We start from the raw sequence: 14352 nt of genomic DNA, 5'->3' as shown, positions 1-14352 counted from the left end.
GACCCCTCTGAAGCCCGGAAATCCGAGATATTACACACAAGTAATTGAATAAACATAACATAAACATTACAAGTAACATTTCAGTGAATTATAATGACTAATATTGTGTATATATCTGTGCACTACAAACTCTTCCTCATACAGTGGACGTTTGCACATTCCTCTTCCTCACTACCACGTTTAAAACTGCACAGCTCTTCCACTTTTAATTCAGATAAATGGTACACATTTCCCCCCAGTATTTGTCATATTTGTATTGATTTTTTTTTCTAATGAATGTAAAGCAATGAACACTTCATTTTTAATTTCACAATTTCACAACCTTATCATCACGTCTCCGCAACTGGGATATCAGTGGAGACTCCCACCTGTCGTGTCATATTTTAGGGGTTATTAATGTGAGTCGTTCATAATAACAATATTTTGTGTCAGTACTTAAAGGCATCACTACAGTGAGAACAGAGAGGAGCTGCACTCACAGTTATTTTGTGATTTTGACTTCTTTAAAGAGTCTTTATGTGATTTACCTGGGAAGAGGTTCATTAAGAGATTAAAGACTTTAACTCATTTAGAAAAGCTTTGATTTTAATTACTCTACACACACATTCATTCTCATCCAAAGCCTGCGTTCTGTTGGACACTTTATGTAGTTGCAGATATTGTAGTAAGCCCATGTGTATAAATACGACACACAGTGGGACACAGAATAATGGCTCTCTTTTGGAGCAAAGTCTTATTTTACAGCACTTACTGTAACTTTTATTAGGCATTAGTGTTGACTATAGCCTGATAGTGTATGTGTGACTACTGACACATGAAACATGTGTAATGATATTTTACAGTTGCACGATACACATTACTATGGAGGTGATGGTTATTGATGGTAATGTGGTGTTCTGGTGTCTTTGAGATCCAGGAAATAGGATTTTAATGTTTGATTTTGAGGATGGGGAACTTCCCTCTCTCTCTCTCTCCCCTAATATACTGCCACATTACTATTATTACATATTACTATTACTAATAAATACACAGAAGGGGGAAAATGCCCTTAATAAATACTGAAAAGAAGTCAACTTTACTTGAAATGTAATCTTCACAATACCTAATAATAAAATAATGAAAATAATATGTAATTATATGTAATATTTATAATTAAAATAAGGGTCAAAAGTACATCAAATGCAGACAATGAAACATTGGTAACACTTAAGTTGTCCATTCTTTCCTAATACTTTCTAAGAAGTTTCCTTAAAAGAACAATACAGTGTGATACTAATTATATAGAAGATAAAGACGTGTGCGTGTGTGTGTGTGTGTGTGTGTGTGTGTGTGTGTGTGTGTGCGTGTGTGTGTGTGTGTGTGTGTGTGTGTGTGTGTGTGTGTGTGTGTGTGACACAGCCAATATCAAACATCACTCTCCGACAGCTTTAATGTTTACTCGCAGCAAACATGTTATTGTCAGTTTTCCTGAGCGGCTCGTGAAGGTAAAGAAGAGCAGTGTGTTCTGAGTCACTCGTCAGGAAGTCTGAGCTCATTGGAATTTCGTTTTCCTAAGTGTCTCCACATCCAGGAGACGTGTGGTGGCGTGCTAATGACAACATCCGTGCAGACCTGTTATTTTGAAAAATCCACACTTGGAACAAAACCAGCTGACCTGAGTTGTTGTGAAGTTCACGGTTGGCGGCAATTTCCTTGCCAAAAACAGTAATTTCCAAAAAGAGGTGGAACACAGTGTGAAGAGCAGAAAGACTGTAGATATGCGTCCCACTGCTCTTCATCTCCGGCTGCCTGGAGCACGGGACGTTAGTAGAAGGACACACAAGAATTCATTTTTCAACACTAACTCATGTTGAACTTTACGGCTTTTTTTTGTGATTTCTTTGTTATGTAAACATTTCCCATTTTTTAACGAGCCCCCGGTTTCCAGCAGGCACCGCCGTGTTATCAGGCTCAATTTGGCCATTTATCTAAAACCCTCTGAGTTTACCGGAGCCGAGCATATTTTTCTCATCTGGTGGCTTTTGTGTGCATGCGTTTGATCTCCGCTCCGCCTGGTTTGGCTTCAGTTGGCAGCACATAGTTTGGAGGCACCTCAACATCAACAAGAGAAACTCCTGACAAGGCAGAAGGAGCTGAAGGGCGCGTGGAGGTCAGCACACACAGCCTCACCACGGAAAGCCCGCGGGACCTTTCTTACACTTGGAGTGTATTTGTGTGAAAAGATAAAGTGCTCACATAGTAGAGAGAACTGTGGAGACTTTTCCAAGCCAAGTTCTGATATCACTGAATCAAAGCTAATACGTGTGTGTGTGTGTGTGTGTGTGTGTGTGGTGTTCAGGTGCCTGCTGTCCTATTCTGAACTTACACACATGTTGCAGATCAAACAAAAGCACATACATATGCATTAGTAATTATTATATTGTTATAAAGGCACACCCTGTGATCGAGATTAAAAGCAAACACTGCTGGGTAGAGTTACAGGTTGCACCTGTACGCTCCGACGGGTTATAAATAGTTTGATCGGTGGGTTCTATAAAGGCCGATCAGATGATGCACAACACGCGAGACAACTTCTCTACGTGCTGCTAAGGCTGCTTCACCAGAGCACGCTCAAGACGGGACTGTTGCGTCGTCACTCCGCCTCTCTGTTCTGTAAAACACAAGGTGAGAACGCAGAAACGGGCGAGTCTCTTAATAGTTATACTTATTATAGCATGTTGTTAAGAATAAAGCAATGCTTCACAATAAATAGAAGGCTTTAAATAGACCGGAACATTTTAAACACGGGCCTGGAACATGTAATGACTAATAAAACTAATGTGTATCGGTTCTGTGATGATTTGTATATGTATGAAAAACACACAGAAAATAACAGACTGCAGCTTTTAAGCATAAAAGATACTTAACGCTGTATTAATTTAATATTTTTGTGGCCACTAGGGGTCAGTGGAAACAAGCTGCAGACACAACACTGACATATCACCTTGTAAAGTTATGAGGTTAGTAAAGTGTCCACCTGATGAACGTTAATCCAATATTCACCCTCTTCAACGCTCTTTTAGCGTTCTCTCTGCTTCCTTACTTCCTCACACTCACAAAATACAATCTCCCAATAATATTTCAATCATGTTTCGTTTGTCATTTCATGCATTTCATTTCACTGTTTCACATCTTGTTGACATTTTTATTTCTCTGACATGTCAGCTGTGTTTGTCTTCTTGTGTGCAGCCACAGTCCTGCAGGACAGGTGCGTGCGTGCGTGCGTGCGTGCGTGCAGCAGCTCAGAGACACGAGAGAAAACAAAGAGAAGGCAAACACAGAAACACATAGACGAGGATTCAGGATGAAGAACTTAGCCCCCCCCCCCCACACACTGTGTTTGCTAGAGACCTGAAACATTTTCCATTTCCTGCTGAATAGAAATCCGTGACAGAAAACAGGAATGATCATTTAAAACAGATTAACCTGATTTTTCATGCCGACATGTACAACCCTACTGGACATGTTGGGGGGGTCTCGACCTCACTTGAAGAAGTAGAGACACACGTGTTAGGATTTTAATATAACACTCTTTTTACTGCTGTAGCCTACAGCGGCTCATTTAGAGGAAATGCATCAGAAACGACAGGAAGGTGAGACTGATGAAAATAAAGTGACACTGAAGAAACCCAGCTTTCCTTTTTTACAAAACAAGGTTACCCAGAAGCACCTGGTGCCACCTCAGCTGTTCAATTACACCAAAACATTACGACCTTCAATTGTGGAACTGCACTTCCTGTCCGAACTTTGACAATTGAATTCAGAAGCTGTGCCACCTACAGGCTACGTGTTAACGTGTTATTAAGTTCTGTCTTCGGTGCTAAAGAGTTGAAGTGTCTACGTGTTAGTGCGCTTATTGAAATAATTCACATTTGTCCTTTTTAAATATAAAATATAAATATTAACAGCAGCTTCGTTTTCAGCTCAACCTCCATGTTTCAGCGTGCAGGACCTCTTTGGTACGATGAGCTCAGGGATGAGTTCTATCCAACAGGTGGAATAAGTGTGACACGCAGCACGTAGGTGCTATATGCAAAGACAACTGCAGCTTCGACCTGCAGGAGGCGACATCCGCAGGTCTGACCTGCTGCTGTAACCTTCCTTTCCTCTTGATCACACAGGTTTCACATTCAGTTCAACATTCAGTCTAAGCAGGGTTCATCTGAAAGGTCTCAGTCAGAGGGGAAGTTTGTCTTTGTGATCCAGATGTGTTTACATAAAGAGTCCCACTCTGTGGAGTTATAACAGCAGTGTGTGGGGTGAGGGTTGGTGTCATGGCTCAACAATCCACTTTTATCCCGGCCTCAAAGCAGTAAAACTGAGAAGACTTCAAGAGTGTGTGTGAACCTGATATATGTGTGTATCAGTTAGTTTATCAAAGCAGAGGTTGGTGATAAAGATATTATTGCATCCTGAAGTTTTTAACTATCTACTTATCAACCACATACACTAAGTCATGACACAACTCCACCTACTGCACCTGGCAAAGCAAGCAGCACACAACAATAATCATTTCAAATGATTATGTGCATGCACCATGTAGTAATGTTGAGTCATGTTGCTGCTGAAGGAAGACTGAAATTACCATTTCGAGCTAAAAGGAGTTCATGTGTTCAAACCTTTTTATCCAAATTCAATTTACCACAAAGAGAAGCAATGATTGCAATATAAATCTATCTCATGATGTGTTGGAGCATCGTGTTACGCAATGCTATTTCATCATGGTGAAGGAATTCTGAAGTAAATTGTGGCTAATCCAACCTGTGTTTATTTAACAATACCACAAAGCCTGGTTTGGCTCGGAGCCCTCTGCAAACAGAGCCTTCAGATAGAGAGAGAGAGGGGCAACAAGACAAATGTGCACAGAAACAATATATTTCTTTATCTAGCAGTCTCTCCCCCTCCCTCTCTCCCTCTGTCCCCCCTCTCTCTCCCTCCCTTCGTGCTGCAATGGGTAACCAAGGCTTTCAGGGATTCGGTGAAGACTCTGAGGGTCTTTGCCCTCGTCCATATTGCGTCAACATCCGTTGGCAGAGCAGCAAAAACCTCAGGTGGCACAGAAATTCAGAGGAATGCTCACACACCGTGCACACAGCTCAGCCGTACACATGTCTGGCACTGCTCGCCCCATTGTGTCTTATGTAAATGTGGGGTGAATAATGCATGGCTCCGTACCAGAGCTTGTGATTTGGTAACAGCCCGCAGGCCTGACGGAGCTTCACCCGTCCTGCTCCTAAATGTAAATACTACATGTATCACCTGAGGGACACGGGTGAGTTTCAGAGAGCAAAGAAACAAAAATACTTTCATTGTTGAAGTTATTTAAATATATACTCAATTATTTAAAACGTGATAAATACTAAATATAAAGGTGAGATTCAGTCAGCATGTTAATCTTGTGACATACAGATGAGGATACACGAGACGACAGAGACAAACCTCAAAGTAGAGCGTTCATCCTTCACCTTGAAACCACAGGGGTCAAGGTTCACTTACTTTTTCCGGACATTTCTGTGATTTTGTTATCGAAGCGAACACATTTCAGTATTTAGATCAAAAGATGAAACCTTAGGCAAGTTCCTTTAACTGAAGAAGGTCATGAGTTATGGTCAAAGGCTCTAGAAAAGGCTTGTTTTTACTTCTATATTCAGAGATCTTAAAGTTGAGCCTCTTTAGAAGACTCAACAAAACCTACAGAACATCTGGGACATTTCCTGCATTACTCTGTGTCCCTCTGGAGGACACCAGGTGTAACTTCATCCTCCAGCTGACTAAATTATACATTGTACTGTACTGATATATATATATATATATATATATATATATATATATATATATATATATATATATATATATATTGATATAATGTGTATATATATATATATATATATAATGTGTATATAGATATATATATTTATATAATGTGTGTATATATATATATATATATATATATATAATGTGTATATAGATATATATATTTATATAATGTGTATATATATACATATATATATATATATATATATATATATAAATATCTTGTACAATATAATGAAACATCACCAATATATGAAAAGGCAAAAAAGCATTGAGGACCTTTGCTGATAGGAGTCATTAGAGAAAATATTTTCTTCTTCTGGACAAAACCCAGGAAATTAATTAATTATGGATCAACACGGAAGTTCTGAGCTCCAACTGAATTTTGGAAGCTCAAGAAAAATGCAATATGTACGTGATTTACTGCAATGTTGTTTATCTTCATCTGTAAAACTCCCCAGGTCACGGGGAAAACACATGCAGATTATAATGTTTTTGAGCTGTGGGAAGAAACCAGAACAACAAGATTATACCGTTTGTGAATGACAAAACAAAAAACTATGTAACCAAACAAAGACAGCATTAAGGGAGCGTTAACTCCAAAACACACAATAAACCTGTTTGTCTGAAGTCCTATCTGGTTTTGTTGTGAGTGTGTGTTTAGAGATATTAGCTGTAGCAACACTTAACACAGTTCTTGATGATAATTCACGGATCACATCGTACACAGTTTATCTGAGAACCATCACAAAGTAAATCAATGTCTGCACGGAGAAGACAAACCAGGTCAATGAGTATCTGTGTTATTGAGCGCTGCTAATCAAACACCACTGATTTCCTTTGTGCTGCGTCGAGCCACAGCTGATATCTTCCACACCAGAACTGGATGCACAGCTTGCATCCCGCCGAGCATCTGAGTGAACTTCCCTTTGAAACAATAAGATGTGGGTTAAAGGTCACTCCTATCTATACTGAGTCTGAACATATGAGGGGCTTCATTCACAGCTGCGGGTTGTAAACGTAATGTAATGAGTGAAGACTGAACAGGTGTCCGCTGGGAACATTTATTTCCCTGTTTGAGGGACATGAAGCTGTTTAGTGAAGAACACGATGCTGCTAACTTTAGCACAGGACAGTGATGAAGAAGTACTCCAATACCACGATGTATAAATACTCATTTAAAATCTTATTTAAATAAAAGTACAGAAGTATTATAATATAATATAGTGGAACCAGCTTCCAGTTTGTGTTCAGGGAGGCAGACACCCTCTCCACATTTAAGAGTAGGCTAAAGACTTTCCTTTTTGATAAAGCTTATAGTTAGGGCTGGCTCAGGCTTGCCCTGGATCAGCCCCTAGTTATGCTGCTATAGGCTTAGACTGCCGGGGGACACCTCCCTGCTCTCCTCCTTCTCTTCCCTCTCTCCTCCCCTCCCTCTCTTCTACTCCCTCTCTATCTGAATGCATTTATGTAAATGTATGTTACTAACTCATCATCCGGGGCATCATCCCCAGAGTGTCTGTGTCTCATGTGGCAGGTTGCCACTGATAAAGTTTACGTCAGGATCATGAATCGTGGCTGCGCCTGCTGCCCTGGTCCTGCTGGACACCGGGAAGCCTTTTTGACATTTTCCTGGATTCATCCAAACTTTCTCTTTTTTCAACACAACATCATTTCTGTCACATGTTGTATTTGTACTATGTTGTTTATCCAGTACACACGACATCTACTGCACGTCTGTCCGTCCTGGAAGAGGGATCCCTCCTCAGTCTCTCCCTGAGGTTTCTAACATTTTCCCCCTTTAATTATGGGGTTTCTTTTAGGAAGTGTTTCCTTGTGCGATGCGAGGGTCTAAGGACAGAGGGTCTAAGGACAGAGGGTCTAAGGACAGAGGGTCTGAGGACAGAGGGTCTGAAGACAGAGGGTCTAAGGACAGAGAGTCTAAGGACAGAGGGTCTAAGGACAGAGGGTCTAAGGACAGAGAGTCTAAGGACAGAGGGTCTAAGGACAGAGGGTCTAAGGACAGAGGGTCTGAGGACAGAGGGTCTAAGGACAGAGGGTCTGAAGACAGAGGGTCTAAGGACAGAGAGTCTAAGGACAGAGGGTCTAAGGACAGAGGGTCTAAGGACAGAGGGTGTAAGGACAGAGGGTGTAAGGACAGAGAGTCTAAGGACAGAGGGTCTAAGGACAGAGGGTCTAAGGACAGAGGGTCTGAGGACAGAGGGTCTAAGGACAGAGGGTCTGAAGACAGAAGAGGGTCTAAGGACAGAGGGTCTAAGGACAGAGGGTCTAAGGACAGAGGGTGTGTATCCTGTACAGTCTGTAAACACTGAGACAAATGTATAATTTGTGATATTTGTGATATAAATACATTTGATTTGATTTTGATTTAGAGGAACTCTGTTTATTCACACTGACTGACGGACCAATGGGAACACAGCAGTGATGTCACACAAACCTCTTCATCATGTGTCTGATGAAGCATGAACAAGCTTGGCCCACTAGATACATTCCTGAATGCCTGCTCATAGTTCCTGAAAAGAAACAAGGATTTAGTTGTTTTTTTTAAACAACATAAGGTTCAATGATTTGTTGTCCTTTCCCAGATCATGAGCTCAGTTCCTCCGTAAGACGACGACTGCTGCCGGGCGGTCAGAAGCTGCTCCATCAGCCGGATCAGAAGCTGCTCCATCAGCCGGATCAGAGCCACGAATCCCCCAAAAGCAGCTTAGTGGGTTGGATTACTGTGTAATTATTGTGTCAATCTGCAGAACTAAGATGGATTTCCTGTTTTGGACCTTATTTATTAAATGTTTCCCGTGTTTTCAGGAGAGTAATGGTGGCACTTTAAAAGTTCTGAATTTAGGATATTAACATGGGTGAGCTCACCAAAGGACACTGGGACTTAAAAATGGTGTCGCATTTTGTTTTGTTTATGGACATGTATTATTGTCTTTTTGGATTGGATTTAAATATCCACCCCCCCCACTCCTGATTTTTAATTGATTTTAAAAATGTATTTATTTATTTGTTTATTTATTTATTTATTATATTTTACGTTGCTCTTGTTGCACCTTGTCTGTGCATGTGTGTGTGTGTGTGTGTGTGTGTGTGTGTGTGTGTGTGTGTGTGTGTGTGTGTGTGTGTGTGTGTGTGTGTATATGTGTAGAGGTTTGTATGTCCTTTACAATATTAGGCAATAAATCCAGTTGTTTTTTTAAAGTTCTGAGTTGAAGGTGTGAAATGAAGAAATGAAGAAATGAAATCCGTGAAGTCGTCAGTTTTGCCACATGAGGGCAGCACAGCTACACAGTTATTCAGCGTCTAGACAGGTTTTTTTTTACTTGTCTGAAATAAATGTATGAGATATTATGTCCAAATATGGTCCTCTGGGTGTGGAAGGAAGACTTCACATGCACTTACAGAAAATGCTTCTTTTGATGCCGTGACTAACTGGGTCCAGTAAATCTATTTACATATGTCTGAATCATCCGTAACACTGTGGAGTTCATCGCACTTAAGTTAGATGTTGAATGCAGGACTTTTACTTAAGTAAATATATCTGATTACTGTCTTGCACCGATGCTTAAGACATGTTAAGGAAGTAATTTTTAGACAGTGACACCGATTACTTATATATATATATATATATATATATATATATATATATATATATATACAATAAGTCTGCCTCTAATACAATAACTTGTACTTTGATTATTGCTCTTCATGACCTTTTTCTTTCCGTCACTGCTGAGTAACCACAGTGTGTGTGTGTGTGTGTGTGTGTGTGTGTGTGTGTGTGTGTGTGTGTGTGTGTGTGTGTGTGTGTGTCACGTACCAGAGGAGAGAGGTAATGTCCCTCTGTGGCTCAAATGAAGCATGACGCCTATTCAAATTCATGCAGTGACAAAAATACAGCGAGCAGCCTCTGCACTGTGTTGAGCCCGTCTGGGTGTTGGTCAGTCAGGCACGCTAATCCTCACGAGCATAATGTTGGGATAGGTGTGTTTATGTCACACACTATTCATACCGTCTACGTCATAATGAGTGGTATCAGTTGCACCGGGGGGGACATCATTGGTGTTATTCTTTAAATTGATGTTTTCATTCATTCTCTTAAAGTGAGTGAGTGAGTCATAAGTGAGTCATTCCCTATTTTGCTGAGGGCCCGTGGAGCTCCTCGAAGGCCCCACGAGGGACCTTAAAGTCCACTCTGTTAATCACTGAGCAGCAGCTGAATCTAAGTGAAAGCATTAATCCCATGTGGATCCCTAAATGTTTAATGCATTGGATAGAATTGAATGTAATTCATAAAGAAACGTTCAGAATATAAATGTATGAACAAAGAACGACACAATCTAAAAGAGAGATGAGCTGTGGACCGTGAAGAAGTCTCAGCGGGTTCTTCCTGGTGTTCTGTACGTGAAGTGTACCGTACAATAAAGCATTGCATGCGGTCTGTCTGTGAGTTGGTGTCAGACACAATAGCTGCTGGTGGATTGCATCATCAGCTAATTGTGACCCTGGAGATACCCCTCTCTGGCAGGCGAGTGAGAGGGGCAACCACGTGTGTGTGTGTGTGTGTGTGTGTGTGTGTGTGTGTGCAACTGAAACCCACTGCCTCTGCTGCTGCTGCTGCTGATTCTGCCGCCGCTGCTGCAATCACCTGCAATACTTTCAACGCCTCGCCACTCCTGCCGGTTGCCTGGAGACGAGGTCGCCTAGGCCACAGAGCTAATGATACTGGGAGAGAGGATGAGGAGGAGAAAGATGGAGACAAAGATACAAAGAGAGGAGCGGGTTCAAGAAGGAGGAGGGAAGGGAAGGAGAAAGACGCATTCATCCTGTAACTGAGAATCAGATGCTCAGTCGCTCCTGATGGACGTGTGTGTGTGTGTGTGTGTGTGTGTGTGTGTGTGTGTGTGTGTGTGTGTGTGTGTGTGTGTGTGTGTGTGTGTTGTAGTGCCCTTCAGCCAACCCTGGATAAAAGCTGAATAAGAATGGCAGACAAATCCATCATCTCGTCTTCACACGCCAAAGAAAAACAGATTCCACGAGTTTGTTTTTCACGTCTCAGCTAATGTCATCAGCTCAGCTTGAAGAAGCTGCAGGAACAAAGGTATCACACAGTACACACAGAACACAGTACACACAGAACACAGTATACACAGAACACAGTACACACAGAACACAGTATACACAGAACACAGTACACAACAGTATACACAGTATACACAGAACACAGTACACAGAACACAGTATACACAGAACACAGTATACACAGAACACAGTATACACAGAACACAGTACACACAGAACACAGTATACACAGAACACAGTATACACAGTACACACAGAACACAGTATACACAGAACACAGTATACACAGTACACACAGAACACAGTATACACAGAACACAGTACACACAGAACACAGTATACACAGAACACAGTATACACAGTACACACAGAACACAGTATACACAGTACACACAGAACACAGTCTACCACAGAACACAGTTATACAACAGAACACGTACACAGAACACGTACCTACACAGTACACGCAGTATACACAGTACACACATGAAACACAGTACTACACAGAACACAGTACTACACAGAACACAGTACTACACAGGTAACACCAGTAATTAACAACAGAAACACAGTACTACAACACAGTATTACCACCAGAACACAGTACACACAGAACCACAGTACTACACAGAATCACAGTACTACACAGTATACACAGAACAGTACACAGAACACCCAGTATACCACAGGATACACAGTAAACCAAACACAGTATACACAGTATACACAGAACACAGTACACACAGAACACAGTATACACAGAACACAGTATACACAGAACACAGTACACACAGAACACAGTATACACAGAACACAGAACACAGTATACACAGAACACACAGTACACCAAAGAACCAGTATACACAGTATACACAGAACACAGTACACACAGAACACAGTATACACAGAACACAGTATACACAGAACACAGTACACACAGAACACAGTATACACAGAACACAGAACACAGTATACACAGAACACAGTATACACAGAACACAGTATACACAGAACACAGTACACACAGAACACAGTATACACAGAACACAGTACACACAGAACACAGTATACACAGAACACAGTACACACAGAACACAGTACACACAGAACACAGTATACACAGAACACAGTACACACAGAACACAGTATACACAGAACACAGTACACACAGAACACAGTATACACAGAACACAGTACACACAGAACACAGTATACACAGAACACAGTATACACAGAACACAGTATACACAGAACACAGTACACACAGAACACAGTATACACAGAACACAGTATACACAGAAACACAGTATACACAGAACACAGTATACACAGAACACAGTATACACAGAACACAGTATACACAGAACACAGATACACACAGAACACAGTACACACAGAACACAGTACACACCGAACACAGTATACACAGAACACAGTACACACAGAACACAGTACTACACAGAACACAGTATACACAGAACACAGAACACAGTACACACAGAACACAGTATACACAGAACACAGTATACACAGAACACAGTACACACAGAACACAGTATACACAGAACACAGTACACACAGAACACAGTATACACAGAACACAGTATACACAGAACACAGTATCGAGGAAACGTACACTCCTCAGGCTCGTACGTGGGGAAGTCCGTGTTTGGATGGCTTCAAATCACTAAAGACGCAACAAGAAGCTGTGAATACATCAGTAGTGAAAGAACTTCTTCAGGTTCTTACAAATAAGAGGGTTTAACACAAAGAAACTCAATGTCCACGTATAAGCTTATAAACCTGGAATCCTAAGACTCTTAGTTCTCCTTCCATGTATCTTGTTAACAATAGATATATATTTATACGTGATATTTCCTTTAATCTGTCTGTACTTTGTATTCTGGACTGGACTTCGGTTTGATTAGTTGGTTGAATGTTTGCTTAAATGCCTTTGTATGCTGAGGCTATTCCCAGTTTAATTAAAGAGGATTCAGACTTTTAATTTAGTGAAAGCAGTTCCTTCGTAGCAGAGATGTTCCAGTGATTCCACGCAGAGCCTCCAGGATGCTGTGAAATGTCTGAAACGCTTCACGTCATTTATATTAAAACATAACCAAACATTACTCTAGTCACATATTTGAAAATAACAATAATCTAACCTTTACCAAAGAACCTTCGTTTGTCTGAGTGCAAAAGCAGCAGGAGCTCAATTACATGCACAACATGTGGGAGCAAAAGGGGGGGGGGGACAACAACATCAGCAAAAGACCCACCGCTGAGTCGACACAGCAACAGTGTCAGCAATTGCTCACCTTTGCACCATGCTCTGTGTGTGTGCGTGCGTGTGTGTGTGAGGTGTCGGAGAACGTCTAATTGATTTCATCCCTCTGGAAAGTCATTTCATCATACTCGGTGTTTTTAACCCTTGTCTTACGACAGCCTTACAGCAGTTAGTCTGCACGGAGACTCACTGCCCTCTGGGAAATTATAAGCTCCTGTGTGTGTGTGTGTGTGTGTGTGTGTAGGAGAGAGGGAGAGGGTACATGAGAATGAAGCGATGAAGGAGCCCTACAGAAATGAGTCAGGGATCAGTAGATGGAAAAACCCATGTGTGATTTGAATCATTTCTACATCCTACAGACATTTAACTGGAGCTTAAATATTTGAGACACAAACATACTGTGAAACCCAGCACGCTCTAGGTTACATATAACTGTTGGTTTAACAGCATCAACGCCTCTATTTCAGTATTGCGGGTCCTATTTCTTAATTTAATGTTGATTTGTGTGGCGACAGGGAGGTAACATAAACCAATGCTTCGCCCCTCAGCATTTATAGTCCAGGCTAATTAGTAATGTCCCTAGATGGGCCTTTAAAATACACAAAACTCAACAACAAATACACAACACACAGTAAAACACAAGATCAAACCCACTCTGACTCTGAATAACAAAACTCGTCAGGAGGCATCCTGTTTGTGTGTGTGTATAAAGCCCAGCGGGTGGTGCAGTAACCTTAGTCTCACTATAGGTGGATGTCTCACACGGGTGTTATCACACACAAGTGTTATCTCACACCTCACACCCAGACTGAGCCACTGGGCGTGTCCAAACTGGGTGAGAGGTTAAACTGGTTTGTTTGACCCCAGTGAGGCTGAAGGAGCTTGTAATGTTACTTATCAAAGAGATTACTCATCACATGTCTTTGGTTGCAGACGTGACTGCCGTGTGCAGTACTTTTAAAAGTATTAAACAGGACACGTAGAACTTGCTCTTAACATTTGAAGATATTGTTTTTTTAAACATTTCAAGTGATTTTATCTTCCCCTAGCAGCTGTTTTTGTAAGGATGTGTCCTCACAGCTGATACGTGCACTATTGCACCGAGGAATTTT

Source organism: Cottoperca gobio, chromosome 6 (genome assembly GCF_900634415.1).
Source record: "Cottoperca gobio chromosome 6, fCotGob3.1, whole genome shotgun sequence".
Lineage (NCBI taxonomy): Eukaryota > Metazoa > Chordata > Actinopteri > Perciformes > Bovichtidae > Cottoperca > Cottoperca gobio.
Note: the sequence above shows the minus strand (reverse complement) of the source record.